The sequence below is a fragment of the Hyperolius riggenbachi genome, chromosome 10 (genome assembly GCF_040937935.1).
Source record: "Hyperolius riggenbachi isolate aHypRig1 chromosome 10, aHypRig1.pri, whole genome shotgun sequence".
Classification (NCBI taxonomy): Eukaryota; Metazoa; Chordata; class Amphibia; order Anura; family Hyperoliidae; genus Hyperolius; species Hyperolius riggenbachi.
In genome coordinates this window covers 111,414,382-111,430,022 of record NC_090655.1, presented here as the reverse complement: position 1 = coordinate 111,430,022, position 15,641 = coordinate 111,414,382, and the positions used below count along the sequence as shown (strand labels likewise).

The window sequence follows — 15,641 nt, the reverse complement described above, 5'->3', positions numbered from 1 at the left end:
TAACCCGAGAGTTCAGGCACAGCTGGAACGAAAGGGGCATGACTGGGCGGGCCCTGGGATGGACTGAACAGGCACAATTCGGCTCAGGTGTGAATTAAAGGTGGAGCGCCCGAAGGGGTACCTTCCCCCAGGCATTATAGGAAAAGAGCAGGAGAGCTGCTCTCTCTTTCTGCCCAAATAGGATACAGGAAACTCTCCATTCTCGCAGGATCAAGGGCTGGTAAGTGTTTGTTTGTTATTTTTCTTACTACAGTAGAATCCCTTTGTGTTAAACTTCAAAGATCCTTCCCAATCGGCTACCATATCTGGAGTTGCTGTACCAAAATCAGCTATGCATTGTATATTCCTCCGGCCGCATGGTCAGGTCCTGAGGATTGATTTCTCTATATGCTGGTGCTTTCCATAACGGAGTTTACTACAAGGAGATTCTACTGTACGTAGTCTATCATTTAGCTAGCTTTTTACCCTGTACCATGTCAGAACAAAGCCGCATGGTAGGTGAAGTAATCAGTTGCTTTACACAGAACCATGGTTAGCATTTGTTTGGGATACAGAAAAAGTTTTTAAGCAGAGTGTTGCTAATTACTGGCTAATGAACCTACTTCGCCTTACAATAACATTAAAGCAGTCATTAGCCAGAAATAGGGAAAGGCAGAAGCTTTCCAGTACAGAAGAGACACAGGGATGGAGTGGCTCACAGGGGTTTATAATATGCCAAGGTTCATAAATATAGGCTGAGGAGACAAGATAAAGCAAAGCCCAGCAAAGGCTAGTAAAGTATTAGCTTTCATATAGAACAGCCATCAATACAAACGGAAACAGTGTCCTAGGTAAGTAATTGGTTAGCTATTCTTTAGAATATGTAAGAAACCAGGACAACATCCTTTATTAACAAACAACCTAACTGCAGGATAGGTAAGTTTCATGTTATTCCTTTGCAGCATGAAGGCATACGCATATTTGATATTTACTCTGCGAATCGCGACGCTACGGAATATATGGCGATTAATAAACCAAGAAGAATAGTTACTTACAGGAAGCTGCAGGTTCCAATCTGGCCTGCACATTCCTACTGAGCTAGCTAGTAAAACAGGCCATGCACTGCACAGTCTGCCTTTCTTTGTACTTGTGATAGTAATTGTGATCCATACTTAAACCCAATTCAATTTACAATTGATCAAATGTTATGGACTGCTGAAGTGTGTAATTGAAAAATATTGGTACAGTGTATGGCTACCTTATCTGTAGTACAGGAAAGATTACATACAAAGGTTTAGGCCTCATCATGCATACTGAACGCTGTAAAAAATTGATGCGTTTTATCTAATGGCCTGCATATCACCATTGTCCTTGCTCCAGCCAGAAGAGCAGTTCAGCATCAGAAATCCTTTGTTAGCACAGGGTGGGGTCTTAGTGCAGCCCCCACCCCCTTTTTTGAGAAGAGCAGTTTCTGCATCAGAAGTCCTTTGTTAGTTAGTGTGGTGACCCCCCCTCCCCCCCCCCCCCCTTCTGGTGAGGGCTTAGTACAAAAGTATGATATAAGTAGCATTCCTCCAGTTGTACAGTCTGTAATAGTGAAGGGGGATAGCTTATAAGCAGGTTTTTCAATACTCTGCAAGTTTTCATATTTACCCACCCTGGTAGTATTTCACATTTGGTCAACTCCTACACAACTGTTTCAAGTAATTGGTCTACAATGGTGATATCACAATAGAAGAGCAGATCAGAGATCAATGCTGTTTAGGTGGGACTCAGTGAAGAGAATTAGCACATCCCTTTGATCAAAGCCAAACAAACTCATGGCAGACTATATTGTCCTGGAGCAATGACCACTTCTATAGCTGGAAGAGTAATAAAGTCTGTCACCCCAGAGCACAAAGCTGACTAGATTCCAGCCTGACCCTGAAGCAGGCTGCCAAATAAATCTGACTAGGATAATTTAACTCAGTGGGGGGAAATAGCTGACAGATATTATGATACTTAGAGTGAGAGTACCTTTGATAAGTAGTAGCTTGTATTAAAATTCAGCCAAAGACATAAAACTGCTGCTTTAAGTTTCTCCACAGCAGTGATATAAGCTATCTGCATAGAGCCTGTAGGCAGAGGGGTAGTCCTGCCAAAGGGAGCTGTGCAGGAATGAGAGGAGCTCTTAATTAAACTTGCTATTGCTATTGTTTTACCATAAGTGCTATGATATAGTAGGCTGGAGGACAACTACCAGACCTCAATAAGGAATGATACATGTATGTAATGTATGTGTATGCATGTTCCAGGGTGCATATGCACGTGTAGGTGAGTGCAGGCATGTATATATGTACATGTGTGGGGTGTGGATGTAGGTATTTATTTATTTATACATCACTGTGGTATGTATGCTTAACTGTATACACACGGTTGCGTTGTGTAGACGTATGTGTATGGATGTATGTATGTAATGCATGTACATATAATACGTATTTGTATGCGTATATGTATGTATGTAGGTATTGGTATATGTGTATGTACATGTGTGTGTGTGTATATAGTATGGTATGTGTGTATGTGTATATATATATATATATATATATAGATATAGATTTATATATATGTATGTATATGTGTATATATGTGTATATACATATGTGTACACATACAGTATATGTTTGTGTGTATGTGTATGTGTGTAGAGATATATATATATATTGTGTGTATATTGCACTGTGCATGCCCTACTTCCGTACTCGATGGTATTGTAGGGTACCTTATATGTTCTGTACAAAGTGTAATTTCTATACCTTCATGTTACAGCCCTTGTAAGGCGGGGGGTTTCAGTCATTCCGCAGCATACACGTAAACTTACACTTAGAAGGAGCAGAATTACCCCTAAGGATACTGCATCACATGCTACATCCATTATAACCGCTGGATATTGCATGGTATAAATTATATAGGATTGGCAACAAATGCAATGAGCATCGCATCATAGAATATATGTCTTATATACACTCCTTACTACATAAGATATTGCTACATTACCAATATACCCAGATTATATGTTAAATATAGTATAAACATTAATCGCTGATTATGGATGTTGGTTATAATAAGATATAATAATAATTTAATGCACGCATGTATAGTGGGGTAGGTATATACTCACACACACACATATGGTGTATGTGTGGGGGTAGGTAGGTAGGTATTTACTTGTTACTTGCTTGTTTGTTGGGTTGGTGAAGCACCAGAAGATTGCGCAGTGCCGAGGTATGCGTAAGGGTATACGTATGTGGGTATTTGGGTAGACATATGCGTGTGGATGTACATGTGTTTGGGTAGAGATATATATATATGGAATTTAGTTAAAGGTACAGGGGCTTTTGTGGGTGTATGTCCTCATATGTAGGTTTATACGTGTATGTACTGTGGGTGTGTATGCATACGGGTGTAAAGTTTACCTTCGTGGTACGGTCCTAGTAAGGCACCCTCCAGCTTGCAGTTAAACCTACACTTAAAATGAGCAAAATTATCCATAAGAGGACTGCATCACATGACACATCTAGTATAACTGCTGGTCATTGCAGGGTATAGATTATATTGGATTGCCAAAAATAAATAAATAAATAAATAAAAAAAAAAAAAAAAAAAAAATGCAATGAGGATTGCATCATAGAATATATGTCTTATATACACTCATTACTAAATTATAATTTTGGTAAATTATATACCCAGGGTATACAGTAAATACAGTATAAGCATTAATCACTGATTTGGGATCTTCATAAGCCCCCCTCCCCCTGTATTTTGCCCCACCCCTTTTTTTTTTCCCCTCCCATATTGATCAGTGACCTTCCCTCAGAAAATATTTCAGAAACTAAGGCAACGGAGCCATGATGGCCCATCTTATTTAGAATTTTCAATATTAAAAACAAAACCGGGCATTGTGCTCATGGTAATGTCTTAGTGCAGTATAAATGTGTTACATGCTACAAAATGACCATTGCATCAATGGGCACAATTACAACAACCTCTCTATGTAAAGGGGATATTACTTTACGCATATGAAGTATTTACCGACTCAGGGTCATTTAAACGTTACACGAAGGGCCGATATAGTTGGTTATATGCATCAAACCATGTAGCGGTAAGAAAAACCAAACTTACGTCCATCCACACCTGGCAGAGCGGTAGCTGCTGAAAAATGTGGGGTTGGGGCCGCGTCGCGTCACAAATTCGGTTGCCGCACTATGTCCGCCCACACCTGGCAGAGCACTAGCTGCAAGTGGAGGGCTAGGGCCGAGGCACATCGCAAGTTTGTCGACGTTCTATACGCAGCTGAACCTGGCGGACCACTAGCCACAGGAAAGGGCGTTGGGAGGGAGACTCCGATGCCCATTGGACAGTCCTACTCCCATGCTTGGCGGAACAGTAGCCGCAAGTAAAGGTGTACAAAGAAGGGAATAATGCCATTTAGCCGAAAGGGCAGGGCGACAACAGCCCCAAACACCTGGCAGAGCACTAGCTGCAGGTATGTGTGCATATGTATATACATATATATAAAAATAAATTAAAAAAAAAAAACAAAAAAAAAAAAAACGTAGTGGTAGTGTTAATACATGCTCGTTTGGGGTAGATATAGTCTCTTTACCTTCTAGGTAAGTAACATACACCCGTGGCTTTGTCCCCGTCTCGGATCATGGGATGGGGTCAGTGGCCGGGGCAGGTAAGAGGGGACTTGGAGGTACACTGGTTTAGGTTCCCAGGGGCAAAGGTGGAAGGGCTAGGCCAAAAATCTGACATATCTAGCCAGGGTTAGGGAGTAGCCAGATATAGTCATAAGACACATAGGGGGAAACAAAGTAGGGACGAAGCCAATGCATCTCCTGATGCTGGATACAAAAGAACTTTTTAGACAAGTTAGTCAGGAGCTCCCGCGGGCAACCATTATATGATCCGTAATGATCCCGAGATCTAACTGGCGCCCACCTCCCCCGGAAAGAATCTTAAACCGTTCCAGGCGAAGAATCAACAGAGCTATTTTGAAATGTATAGCACAAAAGGGGGGCATAGCCGTCCGTCACAAATTGCTAGAGAGTCAGGAGGGGCATTTTCAAAACGATAGGGTTCACCTGAGCGTTCTGGGTAATGAGATTTTTCTGTCTGGGTTAGGAGAAACCCTAGAAGCCGCGCTCTGTTTGAGGGCGGGCATTCGTCCTTGAAGCGGCAAGCCCGAATGCCGTGGCGGGTCCGTGACAATGCCGGCCTGGACGACATCGAAACCAGAAGTACACACCGCGCTTGGCGAACGGAGTAAGGCATTTATGCTAAGAGTGCATAGTGCTGGTTATGATATATGGGTGCCATGGAGGCACAATGGTTTCTGGGTCATTAAACTAGGTGGCTCTAGGGTGGGTCATCGACTGGTTAATGGCACCATGGGCGTCACTGGCAAGGTTCAGTGGCGCAAAGTTTAATGGGTGTCACTGGCGCGGGTCAGTGGCACAAGGTTTTAGCGCAAGCCGGTGGTTGGTACTGTGACATTCACAAAGAGGAAAGGCATTGTCACGGGACCTGTCAGAGCGCGGTTTACGCAAGTTATTCTTATTATTATTGCTTAATGCATGATTGATTTAATTGTTTTTCTAGATTGTATTATCTTAAATCTGTATTAAAGCTGTGGCCTTTAAACTCCAATTGGGTGTCACGGCTTTTATTTCAGGTAAATGGTAGGTCCAACCTCTATGGGCCCTGCCCGGTCAAGTAACCCGAGAGTTCAGGCACAGCTGGAACGAAAGGGGCATGACTGGGCGGGCCCTGGGATGGACTGAACAGGCACAATTCGGCTCAGGTGTGAATTAAAGGTGGAGCGCCCGAAGGGGTACCTTCCCCCAGGCATTATAGGAAAAGAGCAGGAGAGCTGCTCTCTCTTTCTGCCCAAATAGGATACAGGAAACTCTCCCACCCACCCTCCCTGTGCACCGCTTGTCAGAATCCCGCAAGTGGCCACATGGGTGTTGGGAACATACCCTAACTATGCTACCCTTGTTGTATCCTAACAGATTCGTCACAGCAAGAGGCGGGTCCGTGACAATGCCGGCCTGGACGACATCGAAACCAGAAGTACACACCGCGCTTGGCGAACGGAGTAAGGCATTTATGCTAAGAGTGCATAGTGCTGGTTATGATATATGGGTGCCATGGAGGCACAATGGTTTCTGGGTCATTAAACTAGGTGGCTCTAGGGTGGGTCATCGACTGGTTAATGGCACCATGGGCGTCACTGGCAAGGTTCAGTGGCGCAAAGTTTAATGGGTGTCACTGGCGCGGGTCAGTGGCACAAGGTTTTAGCGCAAGCCGGTGGTTGGTACTGTGACATTCACAAAGAGGAAAGGCATTGTCACGGGACCTGTCAGAGCGCGGTTTACGCAAGTTATTCTTATTATTATTGCTTAATGCATGATTGATTTAATTGTTTTTCTAGATTGTATTATCTTAAATCTGTATTAAAGCTGTGGCCTTTAAACTCCAATTGGGTGTCACGGCTTTTATTTCAGGTAAATGGTAGGTCCAACCTCTATGGGCCCTGCCCGGTCAAGGAAAAAGAAAAGGCGGCGCAACAACATTACATAAAAAAAAAAAAAAAAAAAAAAAAAAAAAATCATGTTGCACTAATATACCTCAATATTTTGTTTTACATATGATGATGAAAAACACTGCAATAGCAGCCTCTAGATTCCACTCACTTTCATGATAACAGTGTTCCATCTGTCCAGACTACACAAAACTATAAAAAAAAAAACGACCCCCTCCCCCCCTCCCAAAAAAAAACAAAACAAAACAAAACAACACACAAACAAAACATAAAACATGCAAACACACATAACAAAGACACACAAAGACACACACAGGAAATATTCTCGACAGCCTTCAAAATATCTCAGCCACAGTACCTCAGCAAACACAGCCCAAGGCTGCAAGGAAGTAAACTGATACCACAAAAGATGTTGCCAGCAGTGTCTCACTAAAAATACATACACTGCAATATAACTGTAATCAATATACCCCCAGGAGCACCCCTGCCCCATATGCCCCCTCACTTCATTAGAGCACTGCATTTGGGGATCTACACCTGTCTAATAAAAGCACAGCGTTTCAGCTGAGCAGAGCAGAACATTTTATATAACGTCAGATAGCTGGGATGGAAGTAAATCTTGGAGAGGAAAAAGGAAAGTTTGATGCATGACTCACTTCCCTGAGCGAGAAAATGGGATGCTATAACTCCCAGTGATAATCTTATATTAGGCTAAGCGACATGCATGCATTGACTAGTATAGGAGACAACTTACAGCAGCGGTGAAGGGAGGGTCCTGCTTCTCCTGAGCAGCTATGCGAGCAACTCTCCGTATAGAGTGCACACCGGTATCCAGGGCGGGGAGAGATGCTGCCAGCCAAGAAGCACACAGTCGCAGTCTTGGCTTCATGTCCTCTAGGGGGCGGGCTTCCAGCAGATAAATACAGCTGTCCAGAAAGGAGGAGACAGCTGTGACTTCTACTCCACCTCCTCTCGGAACACAGGCTGAGGCTTGGAAAGTAGCTAAAATTCAACGGAAACCTGGGAATTCTGTATAAAACAATAGAATGTTTCCTAGCTTTTGCAGTAAATTAGCAGGGATGGTCAATACGATACAAATAATTCTTAGTTGATGTAAAATGTATGCAGCTTGAAAATTAACCAAATTAACCACTTGAGGACCATGGCCTTTACCCCCCTTAAAGAGAATCTGTATTGTTAAAATCGCACAAAAGTAAACATACCAGTGCGTTAGGGGACATCTCCTATTACCCTCTGTCACAATTTCGCCGCTCCCCGCCGCATTAAAAGTAGTCAAAAACTGTTTTAAAAAGTTTGTTTATAAACAAACAAAATGGCCACCAAAACAGGAAGTAGGTTGATGTACAATATGTCCACACATAGAAAATACATCCATACACAAGCAGGCTGTATACAGCCTTACTTCTGAATCTCAAGAGATCATTTGTGTGTGTTTACCTTCTGTCCCCAGCTTCTCTCATGCACTGAACATTACAGGCTTCCTGCAGACAGCTCTGCCTATGTGGTTAATTCCTTAGTATGTGACAGACCAGCTCCTTTCACAGCCTCCAGAGGAGGATTTTTATCCAGCTCTCTTCTATCACTGATAAAATAGCAGAGAAGCTGCTGGCTTATGTAAATAAAACACACACTGAAGTGTGCATAGAGGAACAGTTCAACACTGAAGAACTTGGCAGCCTTCCAGACACAGGCCGACAAGTCTGACAGGGGAAAGATACATTGATTTATTACAGAGATGGTTATAGTAGAAAGAGCTGCAGTAAGCCAGCACACATTAGAATAGGTTTAGGAACTTGTAGGAAGGTAGAAAAAACGTTGTAATTTTTGTTACAGAGTCACTTTAAAGGGACACTTAAAGAGAGTCTGAAGCGAGAATAGATCTCGCTTCAGACCTCATAGCTAGCAGGGGCATGCGTGCCCCTGCTAAAACGCCGCTATAGCGCGGCTTAACGGGGGTCCCTGTCCCCCCAAACCCCCTCCGAGCAGCGGGGGAGCGCTTCCTGGTTGGGGCAGGGCTAACCGCCGCAGCCCTGCCCCATGCGCGTCTGTCAGACGCGTACCTCCGCCTCTCCCCCGCCCCTCTCAGTCTTCCTTCACTGAGAGGGGCGGGGGAGAGGCGGCGATGCGCGTCTGATAGACGCGACTGGAGGCAGGGCTGCAGCTGTTAGCCCTGCCTCCAGGAAGATCAGGTCCAGCGACCTTTTTTCCGACCCAGGTTTGCGGGGGGTGGGTTGGGGGTGAAGGGACCCCCGTTAAGCCGCGGGATAGCGGCGTTTTAGCAGGGGCACACGTGCCCCTGCTATATATAAGACCTGAAGCGAGATTTAGTCTCGCTTCAGTGTCTCTTTAAGTCAGAAAAAAAATGAGTTTTACTCACCTGGGGCTTCCAATAGCCCCCTGCAGCTGTCCAAATAACCCTATTTTAGAAAGAAGACACCCCAAGGTATTCGGTTAGGACTATGGTGAATTCATAGAAGATTTTATTTTTTGTCACAAGTTAGCGGAAATTGATTTGTATTGTTTTTTTTCACAAAGTGTCACTTTCTGCTAACTTGTGACAAAAAATAAAATCTTCTATGAACAGGGGTGCAGCTAAGGTTTTTGTGGCCCCAAGCGGACTGTAGGAAGTGGCCCTATCCTGCGGCGCGCGAAGCGGCGAAAAATGGGCGTGGCTACCCCGCATAAGTGGGCGTGGTCATGACATGTGGGTGGAGCTGGAGGGCGGATTGGGGCGGGGCTGTTTGCGGGGAAAATGGATGTGGGGGTGATTGAGGTGCGCGCAGCGCGCCGCGCCGAAAGTTGGATTTGGCCATGACTTGGGCTATCATTCATAAAGCATTTCCGCATGCGGAAATGCTTAAAACAGCTGACTTTACCGACCACTCGGCAAAGTCAGCATTCATAAAACCTCTTTCCGCATGGAAAAATGACACTACCGAGCAGAGTGATAAATCACCGCCTTGTGCGATGATTATCGGTACAAATGTAGCAAAATGTTCATTCATAAAGATCACCGCAAGCGGTGTGAGGTCGGGAAGTTCCGCTCCCTCTGATGTGGCGATATCAATGTAAATGAATGGAGACACACAGACCTCCCAGGCAGCTGCAGCAGAGCGGAACACGGAGAAATGTATCAACTCGGCAGCTTCCGTGTCTCTGCAAGCCTACCACCTGCCTACCGCCAGCTTAGCTCGGGAAATCTCCGCACTGCTTCCGCACACGGATACATCTTTATGAATGCCCACCCAGAAGTCTAAAAATCCGCCAGCGGTGTTTTCCCGCACTGATTCTCTTTACCGACAGCCTGTTCATGAATGATAGCCATTGTATGGGTGGAGCTTAACCGTAGCACAGCAAATATAGCCAACTATGATCATTAAATAATAAATGCAGCAACAGTTACCCCAGACACCAGAAAATAAAAACGCAATTTGTGCAACATTTCAGCAGAAAACAAACAGAATGTGGGCCACATTTCAGCAGAAATCAAACACAATTAGGAAACAGTTCAGCAGAAATCAAACACAATTAGGGCACAGTTCAGCAGAAATCAAACACAATTAGGGCACAGTTCAGCAGAAATCAAACACAATTAGGGCACAGTTCAGCAGAAATCAAACACAATTAGGGCACAGCTCAGCAGAAATCAAACACAATTAGGGCACATTTTCAGAGCTGCAAAAAGAAAAGAATGTACTCACCTGGCACTGGCAGAAGTCTTCTCTCCCCGTCTCCTCTCCTGGCCGGCTCCTCAGGCGCGCAGTTCCCACGAAGCTCCCTCCCTCCTCCAATCTCCCGCGCTGATTGAATCAGGGCTACGGGAAGATGGCCACCCGAAGCCCTGTACTGGAGGCATAGTCTCCAGAGCAGGGCTTCGGCGGCGGCCATCTTCCCGTAGCCCTGCCCTACTCTGCTCTGCTCTGCCAGCCCCGCGGGGCTGCGGGAAAACAGTGACGTCACGCCGACGTCACTGAGCCGCCGAGGCCCCTACGATCTTGAGGCCCCAAGCGACCGCTTGGTTCGCTTTATGCCTCGCGGCGCCCCTGTCTATGAACTCACCATACTCCTAACGGAATACCTTTGGGTGTCTACTTTCTAAAATGGGGTAATTTGTGGGGTTCCTATACTGCCCTGGCATTTTAGGGGCCCTAAACCGTGAGGAGTAGTCTGGAAATGAAATGCCGCGAAATGACCTGTGAAATCCTAAAGGTACTCATTGGACTCTGGGCCCCTTAGCACAGTTAGGGTGCAAAAAAGTGCCACATGTGGTATCGCCATACTCGGGAGAAGTAGTACAATGTGTTTTGGGGTGTATTTTTACGCATACCCATGCTGGGTGGGAGAAATAGCTCTGTAAATGGACAATTGTGTGTAAAAAATCAAAAGATTGTAATTTACAGAGGTATTTCTCCCACCCAGCATGGGTATATATAAAAATACACCTCAAAATAAATTATACCACTTCTCCTGAGTACGGCGATACCACATGTGTGGCACTTTTTTGCACCCTAACTGCGCTAAGGGGGCCAGAGTCCAATGAGTACCTTTAGGCTTTACAGGGGTGCTCAAAATTTAGCACCCTGCCCACTTGCCAGGACAGTTAACAAACCACACAAATGACCCCATCAGGGCCGGTTCTAGACTTTTTGCTGCCTGAGGCAAACTTGTGAGGATGCGCCTCCTGCCTGAATTGGAATGATCACACAGCACCTAACAATTTGCACCGCACGTTATAGCTGCAGTGAGCCCCCCAAAAAACACCCTCAGTATAGGTAGGTAGCCAGGTATAGGTGCCCCCAGTGTTGGTATCTATGTACAGTTGCCCACAGTATAGGTTAGCCAGGTGCAGTTGCCCCCAGTATAGGTTGGCCAGGCACTCTCTTCACTTCCTGTTTCTGCCTGGTGCTGCCCCCAGACTTCTGCCGCCTGAGGAGGTCGCCTCACTTGGCCCCATGGGCGGACCGGGCCTGATTCCTAGGGTGTTTGCCAAGGTGATTACCCAATGCTTGGAAGCGCTGTACAGCAACCTGTAGAGCGCTTCCGATTTGGGATTCGTGGTTTATTTTTTTAAAATAAAACGTTATTATACTTACCAGGTGTCCTTCTTCCATCCTTAGCCCCGCCCCTAAAGGAAAAGGTCATAGGTGTTTCTCTATCAATCAGAGAAGCGCCTGTGATCGCTTCCTTTAGGGGGCGGGGCTACTGATGGAAGAAGGAAATACAGAGACCCAGTAAGTATTTAAGTATATAAGTAGTTTGGGAGCATTTGCGCTTCAATGTAGCTACACGTAGTGATTTGTGTACGATTTTAAATTACTGCAAAATGTAAAAAAAATTATAAGTTGAAAAGACCAATCAGAATTAAAATCGCTAATTGCAAATTGCTGGCAAGAAGCTTATACTTTTTAAAATCGCCCCCAAAAGCGCCAGAAAACACTCATGAAATTTCTTACAAAACGCTAATTAAAAACGCTAGCGATTGTGCTAGTGATTTGCTATTTGTAGTGGGTTCAACGCCTTAGAAATATTTGGCAAGTCTGTTTACAGAAGGGTGTCTTTGGTGGTGGATCTGTCGTGTATGGGCTGGTGCACACCAAGAGCGGTTCTGAGCATTTTTAAAACCGCTTGCGGGTTGAAAACCGCTTGGCTAATGTACTGCAATGGGATATTGCACACCAGAGCGGTTCGTTTTTTCCCAAACGCAAACTCGGGTCCTGCAGCCTTTTTGCGGATTTCTGAGGCGTTTCTGCCTCAATGTTAAGTATAGGAAAGTGGAAAATCGTTCTGAAAAGCGCTAGATCAGAGCGGTTGTCCAAGCGTTTTTGTTACAGAAACTGTTCAGTTACAGCTCTACTGTAACAAAATATAAAAAATGCTACACCAAAACGCTCCCAAAAACCTAGGCATGTTTAGAAAATGCTCCAAACATACCTAGAATCGCTTGGAAAAACCACCTTAAAAACCGATAGCGTTTGTGAATACACTAGCGGTTTTTGGTGTGCACTGGCCCTATGACCTGTAATTGGAAGGGGAACTTCAGCCTAAACAAACATACTGTCATTAAGTTACATTAGTTATGTTAATTAAAATAGATAGGTAATATAATCTCTTACCCACCCTGTTTTAAAAGAGCAGGCAAATGTTTGTGATTTCATGGGGGAAGCCATCTTTCTGGTTGAAAGGAGGTGACAGCCAGGGAGCAGAGCCGGATTAAGGCTAAATGGGGCCTTAAGCAAAGTAACTGATTTGGGCCCCCCCATCATGTCGTAAAAGAATCAGAAGATGCAGCTGCACAGCAACATGCCGCACACACTGGGGCAGCCGAGCTACTGGTTGCTATGGGCAACAGCTAGCTTTCCTCTGTGGGTGCACAATGCAGGGAATAGCAGCGGCAAAATGCAGAGTGAGAGATGAATGGCTGGGACATTTGCACTCAGGGGCTGGGGCACCCCTGTGAAGAGGGCACCAGCTATCACAGCAGCAGCACTTTCCCCCTGCATCTCCAGCCTGGCAATAGCCAAAAGCTCTGGACACCGCCAAACCAGAAGCCGTTCCCCAGACAGAATTACATAACCACCCCCATCACCGAACAACCGATTTCCTCCCAAACTAGACAGCCACCATGCAGCCTCCATCCCAGTGAATACGATAGTCCAGCAGAGAAGGCAGCGGCAGCGGGGGAGAATGACAGCACCAGATGACTCACATTCACCTATTGCGATCCAAGCAATAGAGGTCCCGTCATCCAGAGCCCATCTGTCTCCTACAGAGTGCTGCCGCTTTGTTACTACTACTATTACTACTTCCTACTTCCTGTCTGTTCTGAGAATCAGGAAGTTCAGAGCAAGCGGCTGCACTGTAGAAGAGACAGATGGGTTTCAGATGACGGGATCTCTATCGCTTGGATTATGGATAGATGAGTCAGCATTTGCAATCTGCTGCTATCATTCTTGCTGCAGCTGTGGTTCTCTGTGGGAAGGGAGGGAGGAGTGGGCAGTGGCAGAGCGCACAGTTGCAGGAGCTGGCTCTGAAGACAATCAGCAGTGCACGGCATCATTTGACAAGACAAGACAAGACAAATAACATTTATATTGCGTTTTTCTCCTGGCGGACTCACAGCTCCAGAGCTGCAGCCAATAGGACGTGCCCTATAGGCAGTAGCAGTGTTAGAGAGGCTTGCCTAAGGTCTCCTACTGAATAGGTGCTGGCTTACTGAACAGGCAGAGCCGAGATTCGAACCCTGGTCTCCTGTGTCAGAGGCAGAGCCCTTAAAGCAGGGGTCTCAAACTCGCGGCCCGCGGGCCATTTGCGGCCCTCGATACAATATTTTGTGGCCCTCGCCGGCAAAAGCTTCCTTATAGTTCGCTTCAGTGCTCCCAAGTAATCCGCCGCATCCCTGCCGCTAAACGAGGGCTGCAGAGCCCCCAAATCACCAGGGGGCAATCCGCTGGCTTTTCCTGGAAGGGGCAGAGCTTTCAGCTTCAGCTCTGCCCCTCCAGACGTCAATCGCCGCACGGATCGCCGCCTCTCCCCGCCCCTCTCAGTGAAGGAAGAGTGAGAGGGGCGGGCAGAGGCGGCGATGCGCCGCGATTGTGAAATTCCTTATGCGGCCCAGCCTCATCCTGACTTTGCCTCCTGCGGCCCCCAGGTAAATTGAGTTTGAGACCCCTGCCTTAAAGGGTTTCCGAGCAGTGCCTGTGGGTATGCCTTTAAGCATACCCACAACTAATTAATTACATCCTCACACCTACCAGCATGATGTTTGTAATTATATCCCCCTGGGTTCCTTATATTTCATTGCAAAGGGCTCTATTCTCAAAGAAGTTTGCGACCAAAATACCGTCCAGTTGAAATTCTTAAAATGTTCCGCATGTTTTTTCCGCATGCGAAAAAAGTGCGGTAAAAGTGCGGGATTCATGCGGAAAAATTTCTGCAAAAGTCGTTATTTTCCACAATAAAAAATCATTTCTCAAAAATGTTCAGGCGCATCATTTTGTCGTTATTTACCGATTTTTTTTTTTATCACCTACAAATAGTAGGTGATATATTCCGCATCCCATTGACTTTAATGAAGTGTGGAGGCTTAAGGGCTGCGCTTGGTGGACTATAATAATTTTTTTTAAACACTTTCTCATGCGACCTTTTTACCGCATGATTCCCGCATGAATAATGGCTGTTTCCGCATCTTTTCCCCCCCATGCGGAAAACATGCGGAAAATATTAGTGAATGTGGGAAAAATGCAGAGTTTACCGCTGGCGGGAATATAGCGGTAAAATTTGGCTGTGTTTTTGCCTGTTAGTGAATAGAGCCCATTGTGCTGAATCGAGCTGCCGACTTTGGAGAAAAGTCGTCCTGTGTGTAATACAATGTAACTATGAAAGATGCATATCATTTTGAAGCTCTCTTTGGCCCAGTGCACACTGGGCGGATCCACCAGCCGCATCCGCTTGAAAATCTGCGTGGCTAATGTATCTCTATGGGCTGGTGCACACCGGCGGTTTGAGTTTTTTAGCAAGCTGCAAACATGCCTCTTGCTGCACGTTTGCGGTTTGCTTAAAACCTCAAACCGCCGGTGTGCACCAGCCCATAGAGATACATTAGCCACGCGGATGCTGATGCGGCCGGCGGATCACATACAAAATCCACTCGGTGTGCACCCGGGAAAAAATATTGGCTCTCTGCTCCCAAAACCGCTAGCGTTTTGACGATCTGCTAGCGGTTTTGGTGTGCAATGGGCCTTTCTCATCTTTCGAATGATAGATAAACCGCCACCCTACGCCTTTTAGTTTTCGTTATTTTCGCGATCGAAATTGCCGTGGCCGCGATTTCAATTGCGAAAATAGCGAAAACTAAAAGGCATAGGGCGGCGGTTTATATATCATTGGAAAGAGGAGTTAGGGCCCTTTTCCACTAGCAAACGCTAGCAGGTACTTATCCGTTAGCCGGGCGCATCCTCTAGGTGGCGACAAAACTCCACCAGAGTTACATCTTTCCCTACTATCCATGTCGGCCTGGAGGGGGAATAGTAATTAGCGCCACCTGCCGGATGCG

General features: G+C 45.7%; 1 protein-coding gene across 1 annotated transcript in view; it reads right to left on the bottom strand.

Moving 5' to 3' along the window:
- CALHM2 (calcium homeostasis modulator family member 2) overlaps nucleotides 1-7,415 on the bottom strand; it is a 38,894-nt gene extending 31,479 nt beyond the window's left edge. Inside the window, exon 1 of the mRNA XM_068258869.1 lies at nucleotides 7,323-7,415. The gene's annotated coding sequence lies outside the window, so the exon portion shown is untranslated. The remainder of the gene's footprint in view (nucleotides 1-7,322) is intronic.
- Between the last annotated feature and the right edge of the window lie 8,226 nt (nucleotides 7,416-15,641).